Consider the following 16,987-nt stretch of genomic DNA (forward strand, 5'->3'; position numbering starts at 1 on the left):
CACCACCCGCCCACCAATGGCAGCCAGAGACTCTTACCAGTAACTCCCCCACGGGACTGCCTAGAACCCCCACCCCCACAGGGTCCCAGACCCCCCCACAGCCCCATTTCACCTGTATCCCCGAGGCTGGGGTCACCCCCAGGCACCCTGAATCACAGTTCTTCCCCCCACACCAGTGCCACTCTCATCCCCTACCCTGGGACACCCTGAGACACCCAGACCTGTCTGTCCCAGGGGGACCCAGGCACCTGGTGCCCCGTGGCTCTCCCCACCTGGCTCTAGCATCATGTGGGTTTGTGGGTGAAACAGATGGGACAAGGATAAAAACCTCCCAGAGAGTGTGGGCACCCCTGGGGCTTGGGCTAGCTGTCCCTTGCCCCTGCAGCCCCTCATGCACTGGGTTGCTTGTGCCTGCCATTGCCTGTGTCCAGTGTGCCTGGGACCTGGCTGCGCTCCTGCCTGGCACTGCTCATACTGCATCTCCTGCACAGGTCCATCAGCTTACCAGTTCTAACCAGCAAAACCACCTTCCAGAAGGATCTGGACTATATTCTGCCCTGTCTCAGAGAATTCCTCTGCTCTCTTGCCCCATACAATGATGTCATCAGTGTACTGCAGGTGCTCTGGGGCTTCACCCCTTCCAGTGCAGTCGGGGTCAGCCCATGGCAGATGGTGGGGCTGTTTCCACCCCTGGGGCAGTCGATTCCAGGTGGATTGGGCACCCTTCCAGGGACAGCAAACTGTGCCCTGCTCTCTGCTGCCAAAGGCAGCCAGAAAAATGCAGTAGTGATATCAACTGGGGCGTCTCACTGCACTGCCTCTGACTCCAGTTCCTGCTGGAGCTCCGGCGTGTCCAGCACAGCAGCGCTCATGGGTGGTGTGACTCCATCCAGCCCACAACAGCCTGCTGTCAGCCTCCATTCTCCACTGGACTTCACACTGTTCTTAACAGAGGAAGCTCTCTGTGCCTGCACACATCAAGGATCTGAGCCCAAGACAGTGCAGAACACCCTGCGCCCACCTGAGCAGGGGGTACCCAGGCCGGGTCTCACCTCCCAGGGACAGAGCCCAGTGCTCAGAGCCCAGGGGGACGGTATGGCAGGGCTGCTGCCCATCCATCCCAGAGCTGGCTCGGTGGGCACAGCTCCGGCAGCACTCGGCAGGGCCCCAGCCACAGGACACGGGGAAAGCTGGGAACTCCGAGCGGGTCGGTGCGGTGTGATACGAGGAGGACACGGGCACAGCACGGAGCCTGGATACTCCCTGCTGCTGGTGCACAGGCTGAGCCCGGCCCAGGGTCAGACTGTTCCCCCCAGGGAGGATGAGTGTAGCTGGGCAAAGCAGGTCCTGCCAGGACGCTGCCCAGAAGGGCTCCCGACTCCCACTGACTCGGCACAGCTGAGCCACAGCGGGAAGTGGGGAGTCACAAGCACCAGTTCGCAATGGGCAGCGGGGAAAAGGAGGGGGGACACGGGGAGCACTGATGGCTCATGGAAACTAGACCTAGAGAAACAGACCCCACAGCCTTCCACAAATCCATCCCCACCATTGCCCACATCCTCAATGTACACCAAACACACAGCAGCAACTCACACCAGAGCAGCAAGAGCCCGTCCTCAAGGTGGGCACAGGGGAAGGACAAGGGCTGGAGGGACAAACACAACAAAGCTGCAGTCACTTACAGGCAGAGGCAGGAGCTGCTGGTAGAAATGCAATCCCTCAAGAGGGACCTTCTGTTTCCCGCACAGCAGATCGGTGCTCAGAGGCTCACAGTTTCAGTTTGAGTAAAACCTAGTTTAAAACCACCTTGTGGTTTTTTGTTGGTTTTGTGGGGGTTTTCTCCTGTCTGTCCTGCCCTGTTGAGTGAGATTATGTGGAAGTTGCTAATTTCTCAGAATTAGAGTTAATGCCAGTCTTACAGTGTTTGTAGTGCTGTGTTTGGGATTTCGGGTGTTGGTACCATCCAGATGGTTTAATTCATAGAATCATAGAATGTCCTTTTTAAAGCCATGCAATTCTTTTGTCCCTTTCATAGAATCATAGAATGGCATGGGTTGGAAGGGACCCCAAGGGTCATAGAGCTCCAACCCCCCTGCCACAGGCAGGGGCCACCACCTCAGGCCTGGATCTACACAAGGTTGCCCAGGGCCCCATCCAACCTGGCCTTGAACACTTCCAGGGACAGGGCATCCACTACCTCTCTTGGCAGCCCCTTCCAGCCCCTCACCACTCTCTCTGTAAAAAACTTCCCCCTAATATCTAATCTAAACCTTCCTTCCTTTAGTTTTAATCCATTCCCCCTTGTCCTGCCAGTGTCTATCCTTTTAAAAAAGTTGAATCCCCTCCTGCTTATAAGCTCCCTTCAGATACTGGAAGGCTGCAACGAGGTCCCCCTGCAGCCTTCTCTTCTCCAGGCTGAACAAGCCCAGTTCCCTCAGCCTCTCTTCATAGGGCAGGTGCTCCAGCCCTCTAATCATCTTCGTGGCCCTCCACTTGTTGCTAAGCAGTCAAGAACTTTTCAACCTCTCATCCTGCCCTGTCTCTGAGAAGGGGGAGGCAGTCAGTAAGCTGGGAGCACAGCTCCTCCTGGCACCCTGACTGCTGGTGCTGGACTGGATGTTCAAAACCCTCACGGTCCCCATGGCAGTCAAGACCCCCAGAACCAGAGAGGTATCCACACCCTGGGAGCAGGGGGTCTGTGTCACAGCTTTACGTGACGCCCCAAGTGCTGTGAGCCCTGGGCAGGGTGGGGGCAGCTCTCGCGTCGTTGCCCTGGGGAGTGGCCAGCGTGGATATGTGTGTCAGACCTCACAGCCATCCCCTCCCCAGAGCCCCCCAGGGTCTGAGTGTCTGGGAAGGAGACCCACAGGGATCCTGACCTTGCACTGCTATGCCTGTTGCTTCTACCTGTGGCAAATCACCATCAGCTGTCTGAAGGACAGGAGAAAGGCAGAGCACAGGGGGCTGGCCGGGGCTGACCGGTTGGACTTGATGATCTTGTGATTCTGTGATTCTGTGGGCATGAGCCACAGTGCTCCGGGCCGGCTCCTGGCACGTGCACTGAGCCCGCAGTGAGCACAGGGCTGGCAGCTCATGGATGTTTCTCCCTCACAGGCACAGGAGCTCTGGCAGCTTGGCCAAAGGTAGGGTGTGGGACCAGGGGACTGGATGTGGCTGTGCCAGTTCTCTCCTGTGTCAATGTGTCCCCTGTGGAACCCATGGCCTGAGTCACACCTGGCTGGTAGAGGGGGATGTTGAGACCTTGAGAGCAGAGGTTTGGGGACAGGGAAGTGGCCCTGAGTGATACTGTCTTTTCCTCCTGTCCCTTCAGTGATCCCTGTCTGAATGTTCCACAACTGTTCCTGTGCAAGGGACATCTGGGCTGGCCAGTGCACAAGACTGTTCATGCCTGGGTGTGCTTGGTGACTCTCACACCCCAGATCATAACACTGGCCTGTTCCCCTGCTGTTTTCTGGCCTACCCCATCCGTTTACAGCTCCATCAGTGGGGCCAAGAGGAGCCATCTCTCCCACTGACACCTCAGGCACTGCCTGGACCCAGCCGCTGCCTCCCCATCCTGCTCCTTCATACTGGGGCCATGGCACCATGAGTGCTTGTTTCCATGGGACTGAGCTCATCCATGGACTTGCTGAAGCTCTCCCAAGGATGGGATGTCTAAGAGGAAGATGTCACATCTGCCCTGCAGAGCAGATCCTGGCCTCAGGGTGGTGAAACCTCCTGTCCCAGGCAGATGTGATGGCCCTGGATCCACAGGACTCTCTGAGAGACACAGCTGTGGCTGTGCTTGAAAGGAAGAAGGGGGAGACAGAGGAGGGCAATGGGTGGCTTGGGGCTGAACCACCACACTTGGTCAGGGAGAAGGACACAGAGACACAAGGATTGTGCTTATGTTTATTTAGGCTGTTACAGGCAAGGAGTGAGTTTGGCATCAGCATTCCCATGACCCTCCTGTGTCCCCTTATCCACCCATCCCCCTTTGTCCCCAGGCAGGAGGAGACTGGTAGCTCCTCAGCACCCAACAGCCCTCAGACACCTGTTCCGGTGCTCCAAGCATCCCAGTCTGGGCAGGAGGATGCTCTGCTGGGAGGCGATCTGCTGGTCCTGCCTGGGAGCTGGGGCTCAGGGGCTTTTCTGGGCTCACACTGCCCTCTCCTGACACTTGGGGGTGGAGACATCCCCGGGGCTGCTCCAGCCCTGAGTCCCGAGTTACAAGATCACAGAATGCTCTGGGTTGGAAGGAACTTTTAAAGCCCATCAAGTCCAATCCCCCTTAAAGTAAGCAGAGACACCTTTCACTCCATCAGGTTGCTCAGAGCTTCATCAAGCCTGATCTTCAATGTCTCCAGGGATGGGGCCTCCAACACCTCTCTGGGCAACTTGTGCCAGGTTCTGGAAAGGGGCTCTGAGTTTCTTCTCCAGGCTGAAGCACCCCAACTCTCTCAGCCTGTCTTTGTAGGAGAGGTGCTCAAGTCCTCTGATCATCCTTGTGACCTCCTCCAAGAGGTCCATGTCGTTCTGGCATTGAAGGCTCCAGAGCACTGCCAGATCATGTCCCCCTGTGCAGGACACCGACACACACTCACAGAGCAGAGGGACTGGATTTATTCCATGCCTGTGCAGAGACAGGTGCTGGGTGGTAATTCCACAAAGCCATCACCCAGCACACACAATCTGCCCCATCTTGATCTTGTGACAGGGTTAGGAAAAGCCACCTAGACTGATGCTAATTGGTTAGTAATTACCTCATCATCTGCTACTGGTCAAGCATTTCTAAATTAGCACAGATGTTCCTTGCAGGTATTTGGGGGGGTTACTTGCCCAGTGCTTTAATTGTGTGGAGGATCCCAAACTCCTCCAGCCACCTTTCCCTGCCCCCAGTTCCTGCCCATTCCTGTTGCCTTCATCCCTCTCTGGCCATCCCCCAGCCCTCACCCCAGCTGGGGCAGGAGCTTTCCTCTTCCTCAGACATTCAGCTCTCCCCAAGGATGCTTGTTACTAAAGTGTGCTTTGGATGAGTCCTTAGGCTCATCTTCAGAGGGAGCAAAGCCATACAGAGCCCTGAACCCCCGATTAACCGTGTCTGGGCACCAACCCAAACACATTTCTGTTCCACCTACTTGCAAAATTCTACTTCCTAGATTTCAGCAGAACAAGCACCAGAGCCTGCAGCAGAGAGGTTACAGCAGTGACAGCTGGAAATACAATCTAACACAGGGTGAGCAAACCTGTCCTGGCCACGGCTTGCGCATCCCCATGTGGCTCCTAACAATTACATCATCACACTGTTATCAGCTCTGCCTGCAGCAGGAATACAACACACAGCCCGTACCAGCCATGGTGGGGAAATGAGCTCTAGCCCAGAAAAAAACCCTCCCTGCCCCCCTGCTCCCTGGGCAGGGACAGGGCACAGAGGGTCATCTGCTGGTGTGGCCCAAAGACAGGAGTGCAGGCAGGGTCTGCAGAAGACCAGGAGCTCTATGGGTCTACAGGGAGGGTGGAAGTAGAGCAGGAGTTTCTGTCTCTGAGGCACAGCTCAGTTCCCTCTGTCTCCATCCAAAATCAGGAGTGGATGGTCTCTCCATTGAACGAGGCCTCTGGGAAAGATCTTGAGCCTATTGTCACCATCAATGAAAGTCACCAGCCCCCACGGGCAGTCCAGACAGACCCAGACTCTGCTGGGACCTGGGACAGGGACAGGGGGCTGGGAGGAGAGGTGACAGACTGAAACTGCCCAAAGCAGTGCAGCATCCCCAGTACCCCCCCATCAGGTCCAAATACCCTTTCCTGTTCACAGAGTCCCTGGACACCCCCAGAACCCACCCTGAATCATCTCCTACCTCCTCTTCACCTCCACCTCCCAGCAGTGCCTCCCCTCGCTGAACCCCTCCCGGTCCAGCACACAGCACTGAAATGTAAATCTCTGAGGCGTGTTGAGTAGGTTCTTCCATACTCTTCCTCGTATCACACTTCTCCTATCTGCTGACATGGTAAGTACCAGATGAGCTGTGTTGGGATCCAGGGTCACCACGTATGCATGGGACAGGAGCATCAGTGGCAGAGCTCAGTGCTGGGCAGGTTTCACCACCCTGGGGCCAGGATATGCCCCACAGGGCAGAACACCAGGCATCTCCTAAAGATCCCATCCAAGGACTGGTCCCAGCATGACCATAGCTGAGCTCAGTCCCATGGAAACAGGCAATGGTGGGGCTGTGGCCCCAGTGGGGAGGAGAGGGATGGGGAGGCAGCGGCTGGGGCACAACAGTGCTTGAGGTGTCAGGGGAGAGATGGCTCCTCTTGGATCCACTGATGGAACTCATAAGGGGTTGCACAGGCAAGAACGCAGAGGGGGAACAGGCCAGTGCCGTGGTCTGGGAGTCACCAAACACACCCAGGCACAGCCTGGCCCACACATGGTCCAGCCCAGGTGCCCCTTTCACAGGAGGAAAGGGAGGAGAGTGTTGCCTTTTGGTAAGGCATGGCGACCTGGTTCAGGAACGGCAACGGCGCCACACTCTGGCAGCACGGTCCATTCAGCTCACAGACACCAATGTGGTGGACGGCAAATGGCGTTTATTAGAGAGGGGCACGGGGCTTTATACCCCAGGGATCGGATGTCACTTCCGTCCGCTTACCTCACCGGCTACCTACTATTGGTTACCTAAAGAGAGGGGGGGGTCCTACCTTTCCGTACAACCCGAAATCTTCCGACCGCCAGGCCCTATCTACCGACATTTCCCCCCTCCCTGTGCTCACTAAAACTACTTATAGTGCAAAGTGCAAAAGTGACATACAATACTGATATATAAAAAGGTGATAGCTTATAACAGTGTTGGACTACAGTAGTGACAATATATAATAGTGATAATACATAATAGTGATAATAATAGTGATAATATGTTAGTAATAATATATAATAGTGATAAGTTATAATATTGATAGCTAATGATAGTGATAGCTTATAAGGTTAATAGCATAAGGCACATTAAGTGAATGATAGTCAGGGGTAGCTTAGACAGTAGGGTATACTAGGGACAACTACAGAACAGTAGGGGTAATGCTCAGTGGTTGCTTTCTCAAAGCATCTGTCTGTTTTCTACAAAGAGAATGTTAACCCTCTCTAGACGACTCTTGACGAATGCTGTGAGCTTGTTCAGTACGCAGGGTCCGAAAATCAGTGCTATTATGATCATTACAACTGGTCCCAACAAGGTAGATATTAAGGTGGTTAGCCATGGCGAGTAACTAAACCATGATCCCAACCATCCTTGTTGGGCCTCTCTTTCCTTTTTTCTCTGAGCTAACCTTTCTCTCAGTTGAGCCATCGAATCCCTGACTAATCCTGTGTGGTCAGCATAAAAGCAGCATTCCTCTTTCAAGGCGGCACAAAGGCCTCCTTGTTGCATGAACAGGAGGTCTAATCCTCGTCTGTTCTGCAAGACAACCTCTGAGAGTGAAGAGACAGATTTTTCTAGATGGGTCATAGATTCCTCGAGTCTTTGCAGATCCTCGTCGATGGCAGTTTGTAGTCGAGCCAGGTCTTGGTGATGGTTCAGCATAGCGGTCGCTCCTGTAGCTGTGCCAGCTATTCCCAGGCCGAGCAGTGTTGCTATTGTCAGTGCTGTCAGTATTTCTCTCTTTTGGATCCTGTTGTCTGTTTCTCCCCAGTAATAGCTCATTTCTTCATCCGAATGATATAGGACCCTGGGAATAATCAAAACTTGTACACAGAAGTCAGTTGATGAGTTAAAACGCTTAATGGACACACAGGGGGTTAGACCTGTCTGATGACAGATCCACATCCCTGATGCGGATGGAACTGCCCATTTATGGGTTCTATCGATCGCAACCGCTTTTGCACAGACCGCGCTGTTCCAGCTCGCTAAGGTGGCATTACCAAAACATATGCCTTGGCCTTTAACCTGGTCCAAAGTGATTCCTCTCCGTGGTGTATCCCACTTGCACTGAGTCGGGTTATCTTTCGATGAGTAGCTAAAAGGAGTGTTGAGGGCAATACCCTCATAGTAAGGGCGATAAGCATCATAACATAGCCAACATGCCTTAGTAAGATTGGGGTTGGATCGATTCAGTGATAGGAAAGTAGCATCTAACACATCTAAGAATGATTTGCCAGATGAAAGGTGAGAGTCTGTGATCAAATTGCCTAAGGGAACCTTTCGTTTAGCTGGTAGGGGACTGTTTGAAACAGAAGTAGAAATTGGCAAGCTGTCCTTTCCTTGTTTGTCGTGATTTTGGAAATGCAAAACTGATCAGTTTTGGAATGTGCAATGCAGTCAGTCCACAGTTTTTTCCACCCCGTCACCCATTACTTAGCAAATAAAGCTTTAAGTGGGTCTCCATGCCTGGTCAAAACCGGCTGGAGTCTTCTTTTTTGTCATGCATCATCATAAATACTGGGTTCACTGGGTTCACGCATGCGTGAGCTTCCTTTTCTAGTACTTTCTGTGGGGAGGTGGTGAGGGAAAACTGCGCATGCGCGCTTCCAAAAGCACACAGTTAGGTGAACACGCAGTTGAGCAGCAGAGCCATACAAAATGGCTGGCGTTAGAGAAGACGAGACCTCAAACCCCCTGCCTGAATCGCAGGATTCGTCTACAACTCCACGAGTGGTAAATTTTCCTTTCTACAGCACTATAGCCAGGCAGTAGGGGCAATGTCCTTGCTATGGCTCTTGTGGTATATTGTTCCCTTGCCATTAGACTTTCAGGTTGTCGCCTTCCGAACGAGCGTGGCTCCACCCATCGGAGCAACCAGACAGGTGGGTATTACCGAGACCAAAAGGTCTCCTCAAGCCCAGACAATCCAGAAAGAATCAAGATTTTCCCCCTCTATCAATTGCCCCAATTCTAGGCAGACCACCCAGGCTTCCGGTGAAAATGATCGGGAGATGTGGGAGCGACGCTTTAAAACCGAATGCCATATATCGTCAGGACCCATTACTACCCTGATTACCCTTCTTTTTGCGGCCGGTCTCCACCGCTGCCACAGTTGTGCACAGCAACAAAATTTAGTTTTTGTTCAGTTATACAGTTATATGCACCAATAAAGTTTAGCTTTGTTCAGTTAATCAAGAGTTTCTATCTGTGTCTCTATTAGACCTCAGGGGAAGAAAGTTGCTACACCACGTGACTAATAACTTTATAGTAAGCATAGAAGGGATAGGGTTATATGATCCTAACAGTTACTTGTTTTGTTGGTTTTAGAAACTTGATGTTTTATTCTGTTACGGTAACTGCTTGCATACGGTTCACCACGTGTTGGATCTATAGGATCAGACACGGTAGAAATACTTAATATGCCATATACTCTGTCAAGATTGTTGATTCAGGAGATCTGTAGCATTGGCACTTTTGTTGGAAATTATTTCCAAAACTGCTTGCAAGCAAATTATGTAGTTCAGGTTGTAAATTGGTTCCCATGCCCCTGTTATCAATTCATTAGGCTTCCATGTGGCCAGCCTGTAATGCTTTGTTCTTTTCGGAGGCCACTCATTTTTCCTCCTAATTTTGTGTTCCACCTATTTCAATCTCGACAGATCTTTTACAATTGCCTGTAACTCCAGCTGCTGAGTTGAGGCTTGTATTTCCTCTAATACCAATTCCTGTTATTTTCCATTTTCTTTGCTACGTAACCAGCCTTGCTCTGAGTTAGCTAATTTGTGAATGCTGCAAACTGACCCATCAGACAAGCGACATTGCAAGATGCGAGTTGCTACATTCCATTGGCTTCCCTCTACCCCCATAAATGAGGGCAGGGATAAACACAGCTGATAGGGCAGGCATCCTCACTGTGACTTCTTTCTTCTCCCTGGAAAGAAAATAAACAAATTCGCTTCTCGGTGAGAAGAGGAAAAAACATCAAGGTGGGGAAAAGGGGTGGGGAACAGTGAGTCCTTAATGTTAAAGGCAGCAACAAGGCAATTTCTTATAAAACTATGCAGATAGCATCTTCTTTTCTAAGTGTGGAGATAAACTGTAGTGTCTACCAAAAATGTTACAGGTATTAACTTAGGTTCTACAAAACAAGTAATCAGTAAATCACATCAGTGGTTTCCAGTGAGTTTTCTGATATATATATACACCCTTTGCCCCCCACTCACTTACAAGGGGACGAAGGAGCTAGCCTCCCGGCAGCTTGGGGGACACAGTTAAATACAATAAAAGAGCACTAGGAACAGGATTTTCGACCTTGATTTGTGGATTTTTGGGTTGTCTTAATACTAACTTTTCCAATTTATCTGTTGGCACCCCATCATGAGTTCTCAGGGAAGGCCTTTTCGCCATCCCATGATCCACAGACGATTATGTTTGTTTTCTATACCTTCTGTAATTATTTCCCTTTTGCTTCTCTTTCTGATAACAAAATTCCATCTCCTACTGACAGGGACACTCTCAACACATAGTGTGACTCCTGTCCACACAAACAGCTTAAATTTGCCACTTGCTTTGTCTGTCTACAGCTGCTCTCCTTGTGGAGACACAGAACCACAGATCAGAACTCACACTCACTTCACAGTCAGACTGCATCTCAGTCAAACACTTAAATCATTCAAACAACACACGGTACCGGGCACAAAGATTTCTTGCATATGCAAAGCATAACAATGGTTACGAAAAGGTTTTTCTCTCTCTCGCAATTACGCTGCAGCTCAGTCACATACCATTCACACCAGAGTTAACTCATTTCACTCACACAAATAGTTCGCCAAATTTAAATCAATTTTCAAAACTCAGTTCCTTTTAGCAATATCTGAAGTCAATACCAATAAATCAATGTCACCAGAAAAGGACTCCCTGTTGGGGAATGGAACCCCGGTCTCCTGTGTGACATGCAGGAGTTCTCTTGCTTAACAGCAACTGTTTGTTTACTTCTACCAACTGCCATAGGAGCAGCCATCCTATACAACTCAAAGGGGCAATACATCCTGAGAGGGTCCAACTTAAGTATCAAATTTCCCCTATTCACTCTCAGGACCTCACACCTTTCTGTTCTCCGAGAATCCTGCCGACTACACTATTAAAATGTCACGATCCACACCCAGATAAACAGCTTTGGCAGAGGTTAAACCCCCTTGCATTCCAACCGACCTCAGATTGCTCTGGGTGGCTGGGGGCGGCTGGGCTTAACCCCTGAGTGATGTCCAATTAGGTGCTTTATCATGAGGAGATCTTCACAATTCTCGGGAACAGAATTAAGACTCAAAACTGAGTCAAGGTTTAAGTTACTTTATTTAGCCTGCAACATGCGCACACTAACAATGATACTTACTCATTAGGTTACCTCATACCCCTGTACATATTCCTAACTTGTCCTGCTTCATATTAAAATGTACCCCAAGAAGTGATTTCCATTAACTCCTCCCCATTGCGTCTGTGCACTGCTGTTTGGTGGTGGTCGTTGAGGGTCGTGGGGATGAAGTCGGATGGCTCCTCTCCATCACCGCAAGTAACCTTCTGTCTTGCGCAGACTCAGTTACCCCTTGACTCTGATCCAAACTACAAGTTTTGATTTAGCAGGTTTTGTATACCTTCAAGGACAAAGGGGAGCTTGAGCTAGTTAAAGTGGAATGCTTTGCCTGCATTCGTGGCCAATTAGAGACAAGCAAGGAATTCATGAACAGATAAGGAGAAGGGGGGGTACTGGAACTCATCAAAGAAGTCATTTTATTTCCACAGAGCACATAGTCCTTGAGTGTGTAATTTACTTAAGATATGGTGTTAGACCCAAACTTACGTCCCTTTTGATGTTTCTTCTTTATCAGTGAGGCAGAGGCCTTCAAGCGAGGCATTGTTTATGGGAGGTTACAGCTAGGGCACTTCAAGCTATCCTGTTAGCAAGTCTTCCTTAACCCTTTACAAGCATCTTAATGCAATATTTCAGCAATGTTGAGACATAAGTCCTCTGGTACAGGCATTTGTTGAGGGACACGGTATGTCACACCACCCCGTGGCTCAACATTGCCACCTTATAGATGGTACTCCGTGATAGATAGAGGATAGAGATAAACTAAGGAGGAAGGAAAAGTGTGTGCGCAATAGCTCAATAGCTACAATCAAAACATTTAAACAATTAACAATTTTCAAATTGCATTTGCAATAGTCAGTAAGGACTGTTAACATTAGATAGACATTAATTAACAATTTGAATTTGTCCAATTGCAAAAATCCAAATCACGTCATATTGCTGTCCCTTGTAGTTCAGGGGCTGGAGGAAAACAACCAATGATACTTTACACGAACTTTTACGAGGCATATCACCCTTTTGATCTTTGGGCTCAGCAGGCTTATCACCGTCTGGGGGCTGCAAAGTTTGTGTGGCCGCCCCGATTCCCAATTTTGGGATGACCGACAAACATTCTTTCACCTCCCTCCAAGTGTCCTGCTCTTGTATCGCTTTTCGGAGTGCCTGCACGACTCTCCCCCACGATTTCAGATTTTTCCCACTGCCGGAGGACATAGTTTCCTCGGCTGAAACTTTAGTACATTTATCCCACACCTTAGGATGGAGAATATCAACCGGCTGGTCAATGACCCCGATTTTCAAAAGTCTCGCAACGGCGAGAGTAAAATCTTTAACCTTACACTCAATATCCCACTGCACACTCAATACCAATACGACCTTCACAAGGGCTTCCATCCTCCTTGCGGGTCCGAGGGCGTCCCCTCCGCCGGGCTGGTCCCGCCGCCCGGCCGCCGTTCACCTGACGCAGGCGAGTTTCCCGGGTTTCGGCACCATTTGTTGCCTTTTGGTAAGGCATGGCGACCTGGTTCAGGAACGGCAACGGCGCCACACTCTGGCAGCACGGTCCATTCAGCTCACAGACACCAATGTGGTGGACGGCAAATGGCGTTTATTAGAGAGGGGCACGGGGCTTTATACCCCAGGGATCGGATGTCACTTCCGTCCGCTTACCTCACCGGCTACCTACTATTGGTTACCTAAAGAGAGGGGGGGGTCCTACCTTTCCGTACAACCCGAAATCTTCCGACCGCCAGGCCCTATCTACCGACAGGAGAGCCACCCAGAGCAGCAACCAAACCCCCAATTACCTGGACTGTGGAGCAGCAGAAACAGTCTCCAGGCTACAAGGAGGGAGGTGCTGCTGGACCTTGTACTGACACCTTCATGGCTGAGGATGTGAAAGTTGGCGGGGGACATCATGGGGTGCAGTGACCATGAGATGGAAGAGTGCAGGATTCTATGTGGAAGGAGCAGGGCAATGAGTAGGATTGCAACCCTGGATTGGAGGAGAGCTACCTTTGGCGTCTTCGAAGACCACTTTGGGAGAATATCATGGGTTCAGGCTCTGGAAGGTAGAGGGGCCCAAGGGAGCTGGTCAGTATTCAAGCATCACTTCCTCTGAGCTCAAGATTGGTGCATCCTGAAGACTAGAAAATCAAGCCAAGTAGGCAGGAGACATTCATGGATGAGAAGAGAGCCCCAGAAAAGCACCAAGAAGAAAGCTTACAGCATGTGGGAAAAGGGAGTGGCCACTTGGGAGGACTATAGGGATGTATTCAGAGAATGTACGAACAAGCAGCAAGGAAGGCTAAGGTCCACTTGGAATTAAAGTGGCAAGGAATGTTCAGGAGAACAAGAAGGGCTTCTTCAGATGCATCAGCAGCAAAAGGAAGACTGCAAGAGCAGCAATTGTAGTTCAGAGGTGACTCCCTGTTTTAGTCAATGACCATTTGCCCACATGGCCTGTAAGAACGAAACCTTCTTCTCAATGCCCCTCTGCATGGCCTCAAGGCAGGAATCCTTCTCAGTGACAATCTACATGGTTTCAGAGAAAGAAACCTCAGTACTTGTCTGCATGGGCTCAGAGCTGGTCACCTCCACAAGGAGAGGGATGTCCTGGCCAATCCCCCCAGCCCCTCTCTTTTCCTTTTTATCCCCAACCATTACATACTATGTCCTGGAATATCTTTTTAGTTTGGTTCCTCTGCCTCACTGTGTCTCTCTTAGCATCACACTGTGTCACCACTGTTGAGATCCATCACTGTGTTGCCAATGCAGATCTGGTCACAAATCATTGTAGGGGGTTGGTGTTGGCTGGGCAGCAGGGCCCACCAAGCTGTTCCATCACTCCTCGCCTCAGCAGGACAGAGAGAGGAGGGAAAAGATCTCATTGGTCAGAATAAAGGATGTGTAATAAGGAAAGAAGCAAAGGGAAAACACAACATTTATTCTCTATGTCCACTAAGCAGCCAATGTCCAGACACCTCCCAGGAAGCCAGGCTTCAGCACGCACAGGAGTTCTACACACGACAAACATTACAAATAACAAACATCCCCTGTTCATCCTCCTCTCAGCTTTTATGGCTGAATAGATGTCCCAGGGTTTGCAATATCACTTTGGGCAGTTGGGATCAACTGTCCTGGCTGTGCCCCCTCCCAAGGTGTTTACCACCCACAGCCTACCGCTGAGGGGTATGTTGGAGAGACAGCCTGGATGCTGGGCCAGCCCCGCTCTTCAGCAGCCAAATCCCTGGGCTGGTACCAACACCCTGCTCACTCCTGATGCACAGCACAGCACTGCTGGGGGAAATGAACTCCACCTCAGCCAGACCCAACCCAGTCCTAAACACGACACCATGTTGGGCTGCTGGAAAGAAACCCAGCTCTATAGCAGGAAAAACAGCACAGCACTCAACCTAAGGCTGTGAGAGCAGCCCAGGTACTGGGAGAGGAGGTGGGGACTGATTAGTGCCTGTGCACATGCAGCAGAAATCACCTGCAATCTCAAAACTGGTAAAATATGATTGCCCAGTCTTTGAAGTAAGGGAAACAAGGTGTTTCCTTGGTCAGCAGAGCCACCAGTACAGCATCGTGGGCAGCTGCAGCATCATCAGCTCTCTGCAGGCAGCTCCTGGCCACCTCCAGCAGCCAGTGAGAGCGCAGGGGCCACATCCAGCCCCCAACCCTCATGGAATGGTCAGGCAGGGATCACTGCAGGGACAGCAGGAAGAGACAGTGTCATGCAGGCCCACTTCCCTGTCCCCAGTTCTCTGCTCTGGGGATCTCAACATCCCCCTCCACCAGCCCAATGTGCCTCAGGCCATGGGTTTCACTGAGAGCACATTGGCACACGGGAGAACTGGCACAGCCACATCCACCCCACCCTGGTTCCACACTGTTTCTTTGGCCAAGCTGCCAGAGCTCCTGTCCGTGCTGGTGAGGGAGAAACAGTCATGAGCTGCCAGCCCTGTGGTCACTGCAGACTCAGCTGGATGGAGTCACCCTGCCCACGAGTGCTGCTGTACTGGACACGCTGGAGCTCCAGCAGGAACTGGAGTCAGAGGCAGCACAGTGGGACGCCCCAGTTGATATCACTACTGCATTTTTTTGGATGCCTTTGACAACAGAGAGCAGGACACAGTTTGCAGTCCCTGGAAGGGTGCCAGGTTCACCTGGAATCGACTGCCCCAGGGGTGAAAACACAGCCCCACCATCTGCCCTGGGCTGATCCCGACTGTGCTGGAAGGGGTGAAGCCCCAGAGCACCTGCAGTACACTGTTGACATCATCATCTGGGGCAAGAGAGCAGAGGAATTCTCTGAGACAGGGCAGAATATAGTCCAGATCCTTCTGGAAGGTGTTTTTGCTGGTTTGGACTGTTAAGTTGAAGGACCTGTGCAGGAGATGCAGTACAAGCAGTGCCAGGCAGAAGCGCTGCCAGGTCCAAGGCATGCTGGACACAGGTGATGGAGGGCACAAGCAACCCAGGGCAGGAGGGGCACCGGGCACAAGGGACATTGGGGTCAAGGGACACCTCCCTCAAGCCCTGGGGTTTGCCCACGCTCCCCAGGAGGTTTTCACACTTGACCCATCTATTTCACCCACAAACCCCAAGGGTGTCAGAGCTGGGTGGGGAGAGCCATGGGACACCAGGCGCCTGGGTCCCCCCGGGACAGGCAGGTCTGGGGGTCTCAGGGTGCCCCAGGGTAAGGGCAGGAGAGTAGGGCCAGGGAGGAGGTGAGATCTGCGAATTGGGGGGCCCAGAGGTGTTCCCAGGCTGAGAGATACAGGTAATATGGGGCCATGGGGGCTCTGGGACTCTGAGGAGGGGATGGGTAGGGAGACCTTGATGCCAGGGACACCCTTGGACCCCTCTTCCTGGGAACCTTGGGTTTTTCAATGCCATGGGCCCCTTTTCATCACCACCAGGACCCCCAGCTTTCCTTCATGGGAAGGAGGATCCCCTCCTGGACACATACCCCTCCCCAACAGACACTTCCCCTTGAAACACCCACACACCCCCAATCTGCTGCTCTGGGACTGCCACCCAGGCTCACCACCCAATCCTGAACTCCAGCACTATGGGCACCCTCACCCTGCACCCCCCACCCCTCATTGTCCCCTGTGTCCCCACAGACCTCCACTCCCTGCGCTACTTCCACACCGCAGTGTCAGAGCCCAGCCCAGGAGTACCCCAGTTTATGTCCATGGGGTACGTGGACGGGAACCTCATTTCGCGCTACGACAGCGAGAAGGGGAGGGCGGTGCCCCAGGCAGACTGGATGGCGGCCAACCTGGACCAGCAGCACTGGGACCGGCAGACCCAGATTGAACAGACCAATGAGGAGATTTCCACAGTGAACCTGGACACACTGCAGAGCCGCTACAACCAGAGTGGGGGTGAGTGCGGGCTGGGAAGGGGCTCTGTGGGATGGGAGATCTCCACTCCCTCCTCCACCATGAAGATACTACCCTTCCTCATGGTACTGGCCCAGCACGTGCCGATCCTTCCCAGCCCAGTACTGTTGGCAGAGCACTCCAAACACCCCTGTTCCCCAGCCCCACACTCCATGGGATCCTTTGTGCCACAGCCAGGGAGGTTTCTGGGTGCCCCACCAAACACATTCTGGACTTCTCCCCACCATGCCCATCACCCCATCCCAGACCTGGCTGCCACATCTCAGCCCTCACCATCCTGTGGCAGTGAG

General features: G+C 51.9%; 1 protein-coding gene across 1 annotated transcript in view; it reads right to left on the reverse strand.

Moving 5' to 3' along the window:
• The window catches only part of LOC311202930 (butyrophilin subfamily 1 member A1-like), a gene marked incomplete at both ends in the record, with an annotated part of 517,675 nt that overhangs the window by 484,815 nt on the left and 15,873 nt on the right, over positions 1 to 16,987 (reverse strand). The window lies entirely within an intron of this gene.

This window comes from Gallinula chloropus, assembly GCF_964237585.1.
Source record: "Gallinula chloropus genome assembly, chromosome: 32".
Taxonomy (NCBI): domain Eukaryota; kingdom Metazoa; phylum Chordata; class Aves; order Gruiformes; family Rallidae; genus Gallinula; species Gallinula chloropus.